Below are 6,378 nucleotides of genomic sequence, written 5' to 3' on the forward strand. Positions count from 1 at the left end.
CCCTCAGTACTGCCTCTCCGACAGTGCGGCGCTCCCTCAGTACCACCCCTCCGACAGTGCGCCGCTCCCTCAGTACTGCCCCTCCGACAGTGCGACGCTCCCTCAGTACTGCACTGGGAGTGTCGGCCTGGATTTTTGTGCTCAGGTCTCGAGTGGGGCTTGAACCCCCGGTGCTCTGACTCAGAGGTGTGAGTGCGACCCACTGAGCCATGGCTGAAACAAGCAGGAAGCCCAGTTGATTGTTTTTCCGGCACTGAGGTTAACTGTACCACGCCCGACCACCACCCGGGGTGCGATTCGCTCATGGAGCACAGAGCAAGGCCGGAGCCTGGAGTTCTGCTGGTCTGTGTAGCTCACTCACTCACTCACTCCGAGCCCTCAGCGGGGGTGGGAGCTGAACAAATGGGAGTTCCAAGAGATAATCCTTGTGTTCCAGCTCGCAGACCCCCCCACGCACTCACTGCCAGAGGCCCGCGCACAACATTCTGTGCACTTTTCAGCCTTCCTTGTAATTTAGATTCTATTTAAACCTTTTATTTGTCTATACAGAGATTAGCAGTGAGGGGCCTACCTAGTCAGATGCAGCAAAACACAGGCTCCAGCACCTGCTCCTGGCCTTGATGTGGGGGCTTTCTGGGCTTCCGCCGTGGTGTCAACACTTGTCCATGTATCGCTGCCAATTGCAGAGTCGCTGTCTCGTGCCCGTGAATTGCACCTCCACAATCTTCAAATAACTCCAAATCCTTCGGATAACAGCTGTGAGTGACAGGCAGGGCGTCGTGCTCAGTGCTGCGGGAAAGCCTTCCTGATCCAATCTCTGTAATCAGACTTAATGATGAACAGCAGCTCCATAAAGCAGGGTCTGCACTGGGTGCTGAGCAGAACCAGTGCGCACCAAATCACTCTGCCCTCCTCACTATAAACAAAAGGGTTAAAATAAAATCCACACCTTTCTCTCTGCTTTATTCACCTTCCTCCCCCGCTGAGAGACGGGTTCTCCAGAGACTGGAGGCCGATCCATGTCTCACCCCAGTCACCATTGCTGAGGTGTGAGCCCAGATCGTGAGTGTTGACAGGCGATTCCACAGCTAGCTCGAACTTACGTGCACTCAATGTCCACGCAGTCAGTGAGTGTCAGACAACGGGTGAGCCCCAGTCAGTGGCTGGGTGGGTGAGTGAGCGAGCCCCAGTGAGTGAGTGACAGAGAGTGAGTGAGTGACAGTGTGAGTGAGTGAGTGACAGTGTGAGTGAGTGAGCTAGTGTCAGTAAGCGAGAGAGTGACAGTGAGCAGTGAGTGAGTGAGTGTAAGTGAGTGAGTGTCAGTGAGCGACAGAGAGTGAGTGAGTGTCAACAAGTGTCAATGTCAGTGTCAGCGTTTGAAAGGGAAAAAGACAGGTAAACATCGAGTGTGGAATCTTCTGAATTGAGGATTGAAAGATGAACAGACATTTGAGTAAGGTTTGAAAAAGAGAAAGATGGGAAAAGGGGAGGGAGAGAATCACCAGAATGAATGAGTTAAACGGCCTGCTGAAGCGAGCACTGTTGAGTTATACAAGGATCGAACGCCTTCCTGTGTGGAGGGTAACCTCGGTGGGGTCCATCAATCAGCACAGACTGGGAATTGGTCCGTGTGTCTCAGCACTGGCCCACCGAGCCTCGGAGGGCACTCGGTCCTGTGGTTGGGCCACAGGCAGTTCTGGATTGTGCCCAAAATCCAGGTCTTACCCATGTAAAATTGCAACAAAACAAACATTAAAAATCAGAAGTGGAAACTTGTGGTCAGAGTGTTCTGTTTTAATCTGAGTGGAAGCTTCTTCACCCAGAGGGTTGTGGGGGTCTGGAACTCACTGCCTGGAAGGGTGGTAGAGGCAGAAACCCTCACCACTTTTAAAAGGTGCTTGGATGTGCACTTAAAGTGCCGTAACCTGCAGGGTTACGGACCGAGAGCTGGTAAGTGGGATTAGACTGGATAACCTCTTGTTGGCTGGTGCAGACACGATGGTAAGTACTTCATGGAATCGAATACGATCAGAGTGATCTCCTGGACTAGTTTCAATCGCCTGGATGGGTCGGAGAGGAATTTTCCCAGATTTCTTTCCCCAATTGGCCTGGGTTTTTAATGTTTTGTTGCCCCTCCCAGGAGATCACATGGCTCCAGCTGGGGTGGAGTGTAAAATGTTGCGATGCAGGCGGCACCGTAGTTGTGTGGGGGCGGACTGGTCTGGATGCTCTTTACCTTTCCGCCATTGTTCATTGGTTTATATGTAACCTTTAGGGTTACTGACCGAGGGTGCATCATCAGATACCGTGTACCACACACGGTGCCAGGGTATGTCATCAGATACCGTGTACCACACACACAGCACCTGGCTGCGTCATCAGATACCGTGTACCACACACACAGCGCCTGGGTGCGTCATCAGATACCGTGTACCACACACACGGTGCCAGGGTGTGTCATCAGATACCGTGTACCACACACACAGCGCCTGGCTGCGTCATCAGATACCGTGTACCACACACAGCGCCTGGCTGCGTCATCAGATACCGTGTACCACACACAGCGCCTGGCTGCGTCGTCAGATACCGTGTACCACACACGGTGCCAGGGTGTGTCATCAGATACCGTGTTCCACTTACAATGGCGGGGCAGCTCCTGGGTGAAGCAGTAATGCATGATGGAGATGGAGGAAGGGGAGGAGGAGAGCTGTGGTGAACTTTGTGTTAGAATTACAAATGTGAAAGAATAACCTCAAACCGCCAACATCGAGCAACACCCGAGAAACTGAGAACTCCATTTACTCGCAGTGTGTGTTGTGGTACAGTTGTTGTCATGGCGACCGATGTTGGCTGGTGATGTTGTGACAAGGACAGAGCATTCACAGTGGGAGCGTCAAACACAAACCAACACATGAAATAACGTTTACAGCATTTCTGACAGTGCGAAGCACAGGTCGGGACCGAGAAACTGTGTGAGGGGGCAGGGGCCAACTTGCATTTATATAGAAATCATGTTTAACTAACTTACTGGAATTCTTTGAGGATATAACGAGCATGGTGGATAGAGGTGTACCGATGGATGTGGTGTATTTAGATTTCCAAAAGGCATTCGATAAGGTGCCACACAAAAGGTTACTGCAGAAGATAAAGGTACGCGGAGTCAGAGGAAATGTATTAGCATGGATCGAGAATTGGCTGGCGAACAGAAAGCAGAGAGTCGGGATAAATGAGTCCTTTTCGGGTTGGAAATCGGTGATTAGTGGTGTGCCACAGGGATCGGTGCTGGGACCACAACTGTTTACAATATACATAGATGACCTGGAAGAGGGGACAGAGTGTAGTGTAACAAAATTTGCAGATGACACAAAGATTAGTGGGAAAGCGGGTTGTGTAGAGGACTCAGAGAGGCTGCAAAGAGATTTGGATAGGTTAAGCGAATGGGCTAAGGTTTGGCAGATGAAATACAATGTCGGAAAGTGTGAGGTCATCCACCTTGGGAAAAAAAACAGTAAAAGGGAATATTATTTGAATGGGGAGAAATTACAACATGCTGCGGTGCAGAGGGACCTGGGGGTCCTTGTGCATGAATCCCAAAAAGTTAGTTTGCAGGTGCAGCAGGTAATCAGGAAGGCAAATGGAATGTTGGCCTTCATTGCGAGAGGGATGGAGTACAAAAGCAGGGAGGTCCTGCTGCAACTGTACAGGGTATTGGTGAGGCTGCACCTGGAGTACTGCGTGCAGTTTTGGTCACCTTACTTAAGGAAGGATATACTGGCTTTGGAGGGGGTACAGAGACGATTCACTAGGCTGATTCCGGAGATGAGGGGGTTACCTTATGATGATAGATTGAGTAGACTGGGTCTTTACTTGTTGGAGTTCAGAAGGATGAGGGGTGATCTTCTAGAAACATTTAAAATCATGAAAGGGATAGACAAGATAGAGGCAGAGAGGTTGTTTCCACTGGTAGGGGAGACTAGAACTAGGGGGCACAGTCTCAAAATACGGGGGGAGTCAATTTAAAACCGAGTTGAGAAGGAATTTCTTCTCCCAGAGGGTTGTGAATCTGTGGAATTCTCTGCCCAAGGAAGCAGTTGAGGCTAGCTCATTGAATGTATTCAAGTCACGGATAGATAGATTTTTAACCAATAAGGGAATTAAGGGTTACGGGGAGCGGGCGGGTAAGTGGAGCTGAGTCCACGGCCAGATCAGCCATGATCTTGTTGAATGGCGGAGCAGGCTCGAGGGGCTAGATGGCCTACTCCTGTTCCTAATTCTTATGTTCTTATAGCGCCTTTATCGTGGTAAAACGTCGCAAGGCGCTTCACAGGAGCGCTATCAGATGAAATTTAACACCGAACCACGAGATATTAGGGCGGGTGACCAAAAGCTTGATCAAAGAGATAGATTTTAAGGAGCATCTTAAAGAAGGAGAGAGAGGCGGAGAGGTTTAGGGAGGGAATTCCAGAGCGTGGAGCCCAGGGAGCTGAAGGCATGGCCGCCAATGGCAGAGTAGACAAATTCGAGGATGCTCAAGAGGGCAAAATTGGAGGAGGACAGAGATCTCGGAGGTAGGGGGAGGTGGGAGGAGGGTTACAGGGCCCATGGAGCAGAGAGCAGGGCTGACCATGTTCAGAAGGTGAGGTCACACCAAGCTGTGCTTTTAAAAACCTGAAAGAAAAGGTGAGGCATTAAGGGGTTCGATGGGATCCTGGGCTTGAGTTAGAGTGGGAGCCAGTGTGATGGGAAATAGAACCGTCTCCGCGGAGTCACTGGTCTAACCCGAAACATTGGATTGCTGAACTCCTCCTCAGATGTGCATGTCCTAGCGACGTGGTGTAGGGCCAAGTCCCTGTGTCTTGTGCCAGGACAGGGCCTTTTGGCCTGGGGTCCCTGCTCCAACGGTGATTGATGGTGAGAAACACTTTGAATTGTCTCAGTGATGGGCCAACACGATGAGACAGAGTACAAGACATGGCTCTAAATAGTCATTGCTGTGATTGGCCCCGAGTTAGTAACTGAGGCAAAACTACAGAATCAGACTGTGGGGCCCAGCAAGGAGGGCCGATAATCAGACACACAACTGGCATCAAATGTGAACAACTAAAGCTCAGTAATGCTCCGTGATCAGAGTCACACTGCGAACACGGCTCAGCAGGACTCAAATGTGGGACCCAAAACTACAAATTCTGTACATTAACAAGATAAGGACAAGTGCATTAAATTGCGTGACAAGGTTCCATCAGACAGTAACTGCAGGCTGTCACAAGGTGGCAGTACTGAGACAGATTCTCCGTCAGCTAATCAAAATAGCTCAGACCCCCTCACCCCCTCAGAGAGAGTGAGTGAGAGGGGGAGTGAGAGAGAGAGAGAGAGGGGGAGAGAGAGAGGGGGGAGTGAGGCGTGATGAGTGGGGGGGGGGTGAGTGGGGGGGGGTGAATGGGGAGGAGGTGGTGAGTGAGAGGGGGGGAGAGTGAGAGAGGGGGGGAGTGAGAGAGGGGGAGGGAGAGTGAGAGAGGGGGAGGGAGAGTTTGAGAGGGGGAGTGAGAGAGGGGGGAGGGGAGAGAGGAGAGGGGGGGAGTGAGAGAGGGGGAGGGGGGTGAGAGAGGGGGAGGGGGGAGTGAGAGAGGAGGGGAGTGAGAGAGGAGGGGAGTGAGAGAGGAGGGGAGTGAGACAGGAGGGGAGTGAGACAGGAGGGGAGTGAGACAGGAGGGGAGTGAGAGGGGGGGGAGAGAGTGAGAGAGGGGGGGGAGAGTGAGAGAGGGGGGGGAGAGTGAGAGAGGGGGGGAGAGTGAGAGAGGGGGGGGAGAGAGGGGGGTGAGGGGGGGGAGTGAGAGGGGGGAAATGAGAGGGGGGAAGTGAGAGGGGGGGAAGGGGGGAGTGAGAGAGAGGGGGGGAAGTGAGAAAAGGAAAAGGGGGGGGGAGTGAGAGAGAGAGAGAGAGAGAGAGAGGGCAGGCTGACCCAAAGAGAGAGAGAGAGAGACAGAGACAGGGAGTAGCTACTACTCCCTGTCTCTGTCTCTCTCTCTCTGTGGGTCAGCCTGCTCTCTGTGGGTCAGCCTGCCCTCTGTCTCTCTGTCTGTCTCTGTGGGTCAGCCTGCCCTCTGTGTCTCTGTGGGTCAGCCTGCCCTCTGTCTCTCTCTCTCTCTGTGGGTCAGCCTGCCCTCTGTCTCTCTCTGTGGGTCAGCCTGCCCTCTCTCTCTCTCTCTCTCTGTGGGTCAGCCTGCCCTCTTGTCCTCTCTCTCTCTCTGTGGGTCAGCCTGCCCTCTGTCTCTCTCTCTCTCTGTGGGTCAGCCTGCCCTCTGTCTCTCTCTCTCTCTCTGGTCAGCCTGCCCTCTGTCTCTCTCTGTGGGTCAGCCTGCCTCTGTCTCTCTCTCTGTG

Source organism: Pristiophorus japonicus, chromosome 21 (genome assembly GCF_044704955.1).
Source record: "Pristiophorus japonicus isolate sPriJap1 chromosome 21, sPriJap1.hap1, whole genome shotgun sequence".
In the NCBI taxonomy this organism is placed as follows: domain Eukaryota; kingdom Metazoa; phylum Chordata; class Chondrichthyes; family Pristiophoridae; genus Pristiophorus; species Pristiophorus japonicus.